An 11473-nucleotide genomic window follows, 5' to 3' on the forward strand; every position below is an offset into this window, starting at 1 on the left:
AGATGGTGGGAACCAGCTGAGATACTGGTCATAATCATGATAACAGCAGGTAACATTTACTGAGAATTTGCTGCGTCAAGTCGTGTAAAACACATCACCAGATTGACATTTTCTCATCACAATAGTCTAGGGTGGTGTCCCTGTCATGACAGCCTGCCTAGTCTCCTTTTAGAGTGCATGTGTTTTCCCAGCACCCTCTTTTTTTTTTTTTTTCTGGAGTCCGTCCTTTCATAACAAGCTCCCAGGTGCATTTGGAGTTGCTAGCTGTAATTGTGGCAGGATTTCTCTTCATCTGACTTCTGTCCCTGTTCTCTTCCCTAAAGAGCAAACATGCTGCACTAGGAGGAATCACTGGCTCATTGTCACTTGTAAAGCCAAGGCAGGGGGAGGACCATTTTTTCTCTGGGTTCAACAACCCTCCTAGTGGTTAGCAGACAGCAGCGTAATGGCCAGCCAGTGTGAAACTGTGCAAATTGCCTCATAAATAACTCGTAATGCACAGGCAACAGGGAGAGGCCATAGCTCATGGATAAATGACTCCCTGCCATTTCGGGGTATTAAACCAGGGCTAATCCGGACCTCACCACGGGGATTCATTAACTGCTATGGGTTTCCCGCATGCAGGCCTGCTGGGACTCAGGCCTGCTTGGTGCTTCTTGTGGCATCATGATGGGGGCAACACTTCTGAGCAGGGGCATGAGAAAGAGAAGGTAAGTACCTTTAACAAACCACCCAGGGGTGAACCCTGTAGGAGCCAAGTATTTTCTCTGTGGAACTTGCTCTCTGAAGAAATCTCTTTGAGGGGCAGAGAAAAACATAATAACCTTAACAACTGACATTTATTGGGCATTTACTCTGTGCCAGGCACTGTGCTGTATTTTTTTTTTTTTTTTTTAGATGGAGTCTCTCTCTGTCACCCAGACTGGAGTGCAGTGGTATGATCTTGGCTTACTGTAAGCTCCACCACCCAGGTAGCTGGGACTACAGGCGCCTGCCACCACACCCGGCTAATTATTGTATTTTTAGTAGAGATGGGGTTTTGCCATGTTGGCCAGGCTGGACTTGAACTCCTGACCTCAGGTGATCTGCCCACCTTGGCCTCCCAAAGTGCTGGGATTACAGGCATGAGCCCCCATGTCCCCGTGCTAAATCTTGTGTAACGCCCATAGAGGATGAAGTGAAAACTCAGAGGTTTAGTTACTTATTTTAGGCAATATAGCCAATATGTGGTGAACGAATCAGTCAGCTTTTGTTATCTTGTGGTAACAAATAGCCCACCAATCTCAGTGGTTTAAAATCACAAGAGTGTTTTGCTCCTATTTTATGCCACTCATGGATCAGCTGCTCTGCTTTACCTGTCTTTAGTACAGGATCCAGGCTGAAAAGAGTACCTCTGTCTGAGACATACTATTCTCATGGCAGACGAAAACAAAAGCAAGAAGACTGGTGGAACTGGCCATGGCCGTGAAGGCTTCTGCTCAGAATAGGCATATATCACCTCTGCTCACATTTCATTGATCAAAGGTGGTCATATGGCCAAGCCTTCTTTCAATGGGGTGAGGAGGTTTACACCTCACACTGGGAGGTACTGCAATGAATGACAATGGGGAGAGATATCTAAGTCCCTTAGAGGAACGGCAGAGATCAGAGAATAGTAATATAATCTATGCAGCTGAGTGAGATCAGATCTTTGTGGTTTTATATTTTGTGCTCTTATTTTCTGCCCTTTGCTGAATTTGGAGTTGGGATAGTTGGGCTTGGGCACCACTCGCCACTGAGAAACTCTGTGACTAAGGGCAAATTAATTTTCCTCTCTGGGTCCCAGTTTCCCTGCCTTAGTTAGATCCCCCAGAAGCAGACGCAAAGACAAGGAATGAAGTGCAAGTAGTTTATTTGGGAGGTGATAAGAGGAAGCCCCGGTAAGAAAGGATAAGTAAGACAGAAAAAGGAAGGAAGGAATAAAGTATGTGTTACCGAGCAGGTTACCCTCAGAGCAACCAATGCTAAGGAAATTTGGGGATACACACCTCAGAATTATCCTGCCTGAGGGGCGAGGAACCTGGAAATTAATTTACCAACTCCCAGGCCATCATTGGTTGAGGGCTGTTTCTGAGAGCATTGGCTCTCCTGCAACCAGATAAAAGCCTTTGAGCAGAGTTATAAGTGTTTGCAATAAGCAGCTTTTGGCATACAGAGGTGAGCCAAAGTCCCTATCTATGCCATGGGCAGTGTTGACTAGAAATGCTTCAATGGTCCTTCTATTTTTTTGTCCACTGTGCCTACAGCCCTGCCTGGCATGGGGTCAGCACATGGGCAGTCTGGTTGAGTGTGAGGATCATGGGCATTTGCATTTTCTCTCCATCTTCCTATGAAACATCATGCCCCACAACTGGCTCTTCCTCTTGCCTTTCCACTGCATGCAAACCTTCTTGGCTCTGCAGGATGTTCCATCCACCTTCTGCTCTTCACAAATGTGGCTCTTACCCAGGGTACTACAATTCTTACTGCCTGCTCGCATTGGGGGCAGTCTGTATCCCTGGTACATCCTTTCCACGGTCACAAGGAGGCAGCATCAATGGTATCCTCATTTCCCTGGCATCTCTCATTCTATGCAAAATAGCCTATTGATTGGCACTCTGCCACCCCCTTTGCTGTCATCTTTCTTCCAGTACTAACCATCCTCCCCTGACCCTATCAAACTCCATTCACCTAAGGCTGGTTCCCAGCCTCCCTTGTCTATTGGTTTCTCCCTTGTCTATTGGGTTGTTGCATTCCATACCTACAGTTCTTGCACTGATGTCCCTGCTTAGTTCAGGCCACCTACATCTCCCTCCACAACTCAAAACAGCCTCTTCAACCAGTCTCCTGCTGCATTCCCTATGTACACTTCTAAACCCCTAAATTTCTGACTTCTAGCTCATCGATACTTTGGCCAAGCATTCTCTCTAAACTACGAGTGGCTAGGGAAGTAGCCAAGTGTCGTAGTTAACAATGGGAACCCCAGAGATAGACTGTCGGGGTTTAAATCCTAGATCTACCACTTCTTACTTATGGGAACTTGGGCAAGCCACTCATACTCCCTGTGCCTCAGTTTCCTCATCTGCCAGATAGACCTACCTCATAGGGTTGTTGCCATAGACCCCCTGGCACATAGTAATTAGATTACCACCTGGCACACAGTTATGGAATCACTGTTCGTTAAATACGTTAAATTTGAAGGTGATGTCTATTCCCTGCTTCAAAACCTCCAAATTCCAAGTCACCCAGAGGGTAGAGTCTGAGCTGCCCAGTCTTGCACTTGAGGCCCCGGGTCGTTGGCCTCTACCTCCCTTTCCAAAATCAGCCCCTCAGTTCCTTTTTACCCCACATTTTATGACTCAGCTGTTTCATATCTCTGAGTCTTTGCACATGCTGTTCCCTTTGCCTGGTATGCTGAGCTCTACCTTGTTCTGTTCATTTCCTACTGACTTCTCAGGAGTGGCCTCAGGCTTTGCTTCCCTTGGAAAGCTCCTGGGTCTACTCGGGTAGAGATAATTGCCTTCCTCCTTGTAGAAACTGGGCACTGCCCCTGTTTCAGGGCTGAGACCAGAGTGGGATGAATGAGTTTGCTTCAAAAGTGAAATTTAAGGGGGCATTCAAAAACTTAGTAATCAAGACAGAATATTAAAATAAATAAAATCCTGTGTTAGTTTGCTGAGGATGATTGTTTCCAGCTTCATTCATGTCCCTGCAAAGGACATAAACACTCTTTTTTATGGCTGCATAGTGTTCCATGGTGTATATGTGCCACATTGCATGTTGTCACTCATAAGTGGGAGTTGAACAACATAGACACAGGGAGGGGAACATCACATACCCGGGCCTGCCGGGGGGTGGGGGCAAGGAGAGGCGGAGCATTAGGACAAATACCTAACGCATGTGGGGCTTGAAACCTCGTTAATGGGTTGATAGGTGCAGCAGAGCACCATGACACATGTATACCTATGTAACAAACCTGCATGTTCAGCACATGTATCCCAGAACTTAAAGTAAAATTGAAATAAATAATAATAAAATCAGTGCAATAAGTCTAGGTTGAAAAGAGCATCAGCATTTTTAAAGATGAGATCTAACCTTCTCTCATGAGACTCAAGCCACTTGCCTGGCCTGTTGGATCCTGGGCTAGCCTCTGGAGATTGAAAGATCATGACAAGGTGAGCCCAGCTGTGCCAGCTGAGGTTATTCAGATTATTCTAGACTAGTTTACAGCCATCTGGCCTCATACTCATCAGAGAGCCCAGCCAAGGTCAACAGAGCTACCTATATGACCCACAGCTGAAAAAGACACCTGAGCAAGCCCCACTGACCCATAGACCTGTGTGAATACCAATACTTACGCTTTTCAACTACTGCATTTGGGGATGATTTGTTACACAGTAGAAGCTAACAAATACACTCCTTCTGGCCACAGAGCCATTGAGCATGCTTAACTTCTGCCTGGTAAGATCTCTCTTCCCTAGGCCCCTTCATTCCTTAGGTCTTCACCTAGCGCTGCTGCTTTAGAGAGGCCTTTCTTGACTTCCCTATGTCAAAGCTCCCTCCTCTAGGCTCTCCTTTTACTGTCTAACTCTCCATCTTCGCCCTTCACTGCAGTTCTACGGCATTTATTCAAGTGATTGTCCCACGCCAGTCTCACCTGATAGATGACAAGCTGCATCAGGGCAAGAATTATGCTTTTTAGGTCTCCATTGCATGTTGGCCCATAGCTGGTGTTTGATAAATGTGCTGAATGAATACATGAATGAATGGGTTTATTTTGACACAAAGTTTGAGAGTGTCATTCAAGCCCCATGATTACTCTGCATTTTACCCAGTGATATAATACGTAAAATGGATTCTGATGCAAGGGTCATGGGCCTCTCCTGGGGGCCCCTCCACCCCTGTGCATCATAAAGAGCTCTCCTCTCATCTTCTGAGCAGGGTTTGCCAGCAGAACTTGAACTATAACGTGAATGGCACTCTTGCTGTTGAGCAGCCCTGCACTGAGAGCAGTGGAAGCATGTCTGGCTAAGCCAGGGCCAGAGCAGTGCAGGTGGGAGGGTGTGGATATGACTTGATGAGGGCAGCAGCCAGGGACGGGCTAAAAGGGAGGATTGGGGGGCCTCCCTGGGGCACTCTCTGACTCACCTGGTATCACTCCCTTCACACTGTTGGCCTCCTCCTGGCAGTTTGAGATTCTGCCCCAGGCTCTGGTGGCCCCTTGGGGCATAGCGTCTGATGCCTGGTTTCTTGACCTCCATGTATCATGATTCCTAATTCATTCTTGGTTCTCAGCCTAGGGAGGGAATATAGGCTAAGACTGTGGACCTTCAAGCCACGCCGCCTGGGTTCAAATCCCAGCACAGCTTTCTACTAGCTGTATGGCATTGAGCAAGTAATAAAACTTCTCTGTGCTCCAGTTTTCTGCCTGTAAAACGGGCTCATACCTACATTATAGGCTGTTATGAGAATCAAACTGAGCTGGAGTGGGTTAAAGCACAATAGTGCCTGCTACATGGCATGTACGATATCAGTGTTTTTGTTTTCCTTTGGTTTGCTGGCCTGAGGCCCTGATGTGAGGCTGATGGTCCCAGCACATCTAACCAGGCTGAGCATCCTGTTTCTTATTGGGGAGTGGCGTGTGGCTCCAGGATATGTTTTAGGTGAGTTCTGGTCTCTGTTCTTTGAAAGACTGGCTTTGCAGGAGGAATGTCCTTGGGCAAGAAACAGCTCTGGTGGGGCTGTCTCCCAGATACACACGTGCATGTACACACACACACACACACACACACACACACACACATTGTGTGTAGCCCACTCCAAGGCACTCTGTGAGCCCTTCACTCCTTGTTCAGCCTCATCAACATCTTATTATAAAATCCTTTTCCAGCACTCTGTCCAAAGGTCATCACAATTATAATCACTGCTGTAATTATGTCCAAACTCTTAGCCCCCCACTGGGGAGCGTGAGAGCGCTGTCACCAGCCTAAGTGGCCCAGTTCCGTGAGGCCTGCTTGTCCCACCGTGCCACACTGGGAACAGCTATGCTGCCCCCACAGGAATGGTGATGGTCGTGAGGCTTGCCCTGTACCCTCAGAGATGCTTCCTTTATTTAAGCCACTTATGTCACCCACTGGAGTGCTCTCTGTTCCCTGGGAGGGCCCTGCACAGAGGCAGGTGGGCGGGTGTCACACAGGGAGGGGAATGACAGTTTTCCTCACATCCTCCCTGACGCTCTTCAGGCGTCTCTCCTGCTGTTCCTGACTGGAGTGCAAGCTAAGTGAGAGGTGAGACAGGGGTTTTGACAGGAAGGGCCTCACTGGGTGGCAAGATGGAGGTGAGATCCCTGTGCAGGATGAACAGGTTATGTTGCGTGTTCATGTGACAGAATCAGACACGTGTGCATTTTGCAGGTTGTGCAGAGAGGGCTGTAATCTCCAGAGACTCCTCACCTTAAAGTGCTTTGCCTATTGTTATGGCTGAACTGTCTTCTCAAAACTCATGTGTTGAAGTCCTAACCCCCAGGACTTCAGAATGTGATTACATACTCTGATGCAGAATCTTTAAAGAGGTAATTAAGGTTAAATGAGGTCATTAAAGTTCTTCTAGACGCCTTCTAGGTTTGAGCAAACTTAACATGAGAGTGGCCTGTGATGCTCCTGGGGCCTCCTCTGCCCAGCTCACCAAGATTGACTAGAAATAGGGGGTTGGAGGGAACCTGGGAAGGGAGCCAACATTTCTCCTGATGTGATCCATGCTAGTCCTGGCCTCAAGTTCTCTTTCCCCTCTGCAGTGCCTCACTTAGCCTGTCTGTGTGCTACTTACATGGATACCCATATTTTCGGGGGATAAGCACATTGACAGGGAATCAGCAGAATGCAGTAGAGGCCGGGAAAGAGGAGAAAACAGAGCATGAGCAGGTTGTGCTGAAGGGAAGGTTCACCTGAACCGCAGGAGAGGCTGAGAGCAAGTGGTGGGTCTCTCAGGTGCCTCAGCGTTGGCCTGTGGCCCAGTTGGGGAAGCTGTGGAAGCTGTGGGAGTCTCCCCCATGTATGGAAAGTGCTCTGCTGGTGGCTTACCCCTGAGGAGCACCTTCCATACCCTATGGCTCTGACACAATGTGGCATCTAAGCCAAACAGCTAAAAGGTGTTTAGAAGAAAGGAAGTCTGTGTTAGGGGCAATATTGCACTCCTCTGTGAGGCTTTACCAGCCTTAGAAGTCTCTGTAGCAGACCTCATCTGCATCTAGAGACAGAACTGAAATAGGATGTAGCTGAGATACCTGGGTGTAATTCCTGGGGACACCACCTGGTACAGGGGAAACTTTGAAGACCTAAATCTCCTTCAGTAGTTTATATAGTCAATGCAAATCTCCTTCAGTAGTTTATATAGTAGTTTATATAGTCTCTAGATAGTCACTGTAGTATATATAGTCAAAGTGAGAAACTGAGTGGTGAGACTGACTCATTTTTACTCCCAGATCGGTGTGGCCTGAAATTTTGGCAAATATTAACAATGGTTATACAAACAGCTCATTAGGCATTTGCTATGTAATTGGCAAATGCATGCCCCAGGCAATGTGTTAATGTTTTCCGTGCACTAAGACATTTATTTAACCTTCGTAACAACTGTATGCAGGAGGGTTATTATCAGCCCCCTTTTAATAGAGGTTTAAGTCACTTGTACAAGGACAGTGACACAGGAAGTGAAGAAACTTGTCCCAATAAGCCCAATGTCTAGCTTGAAAGTCCAGGCGTGCAAGCTCTTTGCAATCTCTGTTACTGCAAAGCCTGCAAACACAGCTACTGCATGTGGGAGGACTTATAGTCCCAAATGACACTAATGCGCCTACCATGTGCCAGCATTACGCAGTCCACATAGTTCATTTACTCACCGTGTAACAGGCCTCAGAGGCAGGTAATAATAGCCTCATTCTGGAGATGGAGAATCTAAGATTCAAAAAGGATAAGTCACCTGCTTGTGAATAGTACAGCTGGGATTCAAGCTCAGGCTGACACAAAAGCCCCCTCTTTTTAGGCTCGTTTTAGTGGGAATAATAGGGAGTGTGTGTGTTGGGTAGTTTGAGCTCCTGATAGTCTGTTTGATTTCAGCGATTTCCAGAAACACCTGGGAGTACACGACGGCAAGGCAGGATCTGGGCGTCCTGCTGGTGCTGTGGACAGAGGCTTCCTATAGCAACCCTGAGAGTGCACACCCAGCCCACGTGTGGCAGGGCTGAGCTGGTTCTCTCTCCACTTTATTGATGTGGAGTGAGTTGAAGGTTATTGCAATGAATAATAAATGAGCTATCATAGAGGAGCCGATTATTCCGAAGTGTTACCGATGTTTGTGTTGATAAAAATGAATAAATGGCTAAGTGTTTGCAGGGAAGGGGAGAGAAAAGGCATAAAGAGGAAATTCATATGTGCCTCCGATAGTTAGAAACAATGAGTCTTGAAGCAGAGGCAATCACGGAATGGGATAAAACAGCTTTGTGATTTGTTATGTAGGGAAAATAATGACAGAATCTTTCATCTCTGGCCATGTTGGCTGCAAAATCGTAATAGACATTGGCTTTGAACAGAGGAGATAAGAGACCAAGAGAAAAATAAAGTTTGGAACAGTGAATGCAAGAGCCAAGTTGTTGCTTGGCTTTTCTCACAGAAACAGAGACATATTGAGGAAGGACAGTGCTGCAACCATTTCAGCCTCTCTGTAGATAGAAAAAGAGGGCCTGGCTGGCCCCAAATGGGCGTGGAGGGGCTTCTCCCAGGATTGAAAGCCAAGATCAGATGTAAGAGGATCATGAGAAGTCAAATTCAATGGATGGGGTCAGCCAGGTGTGGAGTAGCTCTTTGTTACAGATGACCCTACTCCAGCTATTCATAACCTTTTTTCCCCTCCTGCTAAGACACAGTCCCAGGTACAATTCCTGTCAAGTTGGCCACAACTTCTCTTTCTTTACTGCTCAAAAAAAGCATATCCGAATGCAACAGAGTGAGAATGATGCTCTGTCCATGATTCCCAAACTGTGTGCTGAGAGCACTTCAGTAAACTTAGAGGGGCACCATGGGATATTTTTAATGTTTGGAGGGAAACTTGACATCCTCTGGACATCATGCTAACTACCAACTCATGCTAATACAGTTTCAACTTTACGTTAAACTACGTTCCTTTTGATGACATCATGTCTTTGCAAAGGGGGAGGATTTTAGTCATTGCTGTGGTTAAAATAAAGTATGGTATGTAAAGCACTGTAGAGCAGGCAACGAAGATTGTGGTGTCTAATCTAATTGCAGGGTTTCAGAAGTTGTGTAGTGTCCAACAAGTATACAGATCCCATTATTAAATAATTATAGTTATTTCAAAATGAAATAGAAATATTTTTAAATCAATTTATATGATTTTCTTTAATTGACACATAATTATACATATTTATGGAGTACAGTGAGATTTTCAATACATGTATACATTGCATAATAATGAAATCAGGGTATTTAGCATTTCCATAATCTCAAACATTCATCATTTCTTTGTGGTGAGAACATTCAAAAATCTTCTTTTCTAGCTACTTTGAAATACAGCATACAATATTGTTAACCACAATCACCCTCTGGGAAATGGCACACCAGAACTTATTTCTCCTATCTGTGACTCTCTACTCGTTAATCAGTCTCTCCCTTCTTCCCTTCCTTCTACCTTCCCCAATTTCTGGTAACCACTGTTCTACTTTCCACTTCTATGAGGTCAGCTTTTTTAGATGCTGCATATGAGTGATATCATGCAGTATTTATCTTTCTGTGTCTGGCTCACATCACTTAACATAATATTCTCCAGGTTCATCCACATTGCCACAAGTGGCAGGATTTTATTCCTTTTTTATGGCTGAAATGTATTCCACTGAGTGTATATATTACATTACAAAAAATCCATCTGTCTGTTGATGGACACTTGGGTTGATTCCATATCTTGACTATTGTGAATAGTGCTGCAATAAACATGGGAGTGCAACTATCTCTTCGATACTGATTTCCTTTCTTTTAGGTATATACCCAGTAATGGGATTTCTGGATCACACGGTAGTTCTATTTTAATTTTTTGAGGAACTGCTACACTGTTTTCCATAGTTGCTGTACTAACTTGCTGTTTCATCAGCAGTGTATAAGTTCTTTCTTCAGATCCTTGTCAGCATTTGTTACCTTTTGTCTTTTTGATGATAGCCATTCTAACTGGGGTAAAGTGATATCTCATTGTGATTTTAATTTTATCTCCCTAATGATTAGTAGTGCTGAACATTTTTTCATATTCCTATTGGCCATTTGTATGTCTTCTTTTGAGAGATGCCTGTTCAGATCTTTTGACTGTTTTTTTTTTAAGATGGAGTTTCACTCTGTCACCTAGGCTGGAGTGCAGTGGCATGATCTTGGCTCACTGCAACCTCTACCTCCTGGGTTCAAGCAATTCTCCTGCCTCAGCCTCCCAAGTAGCTGGGATTACAGACACATGCCACCATGCCTGGGTAATTTTTGTACTTTTAGTAGAGACTGCGTTTCACCATATTGACCAGGCTGGTCTCAAACTCCTGATCTCATATGATCCACCCACCTCGACCTCCCAAAGTGCTGGGATTACAGGCGTGAGCCACTGCGCCTGGCCCTTTTTGCCCATATTTAAATTGGATTTTGTTTTCTGGCTTTTGAGTTTTTTGCATTACTTACATATACTTGATATTAACCCTTATCAGATGTGTAGTTTGCAAATATTTCTCTCATTCTATAGTTTTTCTCTTCACTCTGTTGTTTTCTTTGCTGTGCGGAAGCTTTGTATTTTGATGAAATCTCATTTGTTTATTTTTGCTTTTGTTGCCTGTGCTTTTGAGTTCTTGTCAAAAAAATCTTTGCGCAGACTAATGTCATGGAGGATTTATTCTGATAGCTTATAGCTTTAGGTTCTACATTTAAGTCTTTAATTCATTTTGAGTTGATTTTTGTGTATAGTGAAAAATAGAGTCTAGTCTCATTCTTCTGCGTGTGAATATCCAGCTTTTCCAGCACCATTTGTTGAGTGGTCCTTTCTCCAATGTGTGTTCTTGGCACTTTTGTTAATCAGTTGCTGTAAGTATGTAGGTTTATTTGTGGGTTCTCCATTCTGTTCTGTTAGTCTATGCATCTATTTTTGTACCAGTACCATGCCATTTGGTTACTATAGCTTTGTTGTATATTTTGAAATCAGGCAGTGTAATGACTCCAGCTTTGTTCTTTTTGCTCCAGATTGCTTTGGCTATTTGGGATCTTTTGTGGTTCCATAAACATTTTAAGATTGTTCCATACACATTTTAAGATTGTTCCATACACATTTTAGGATTTCTATATTTCGATGAAGCACATCATTGGTATTTTGATAGGGATTACACTGAATGTGTAGATTGCTTTGGGTAGTATGAACATTTTAACGA

Source organism: Piliocolobus tephrosceles, chromosome 20 (assembly GCF_002776525.5).
Source record: "Piliocolobus tephrosceles isolate RC106 chromosome 20, ASM277652v3, whole genome shotgun sequence".
Lineage (NCBI taxonomy): Eukaryota > Metazoa > Chordata > Mammalia > Primates > Cercopithecidae > Piliocolobus > Piliocolobus tephrosceles.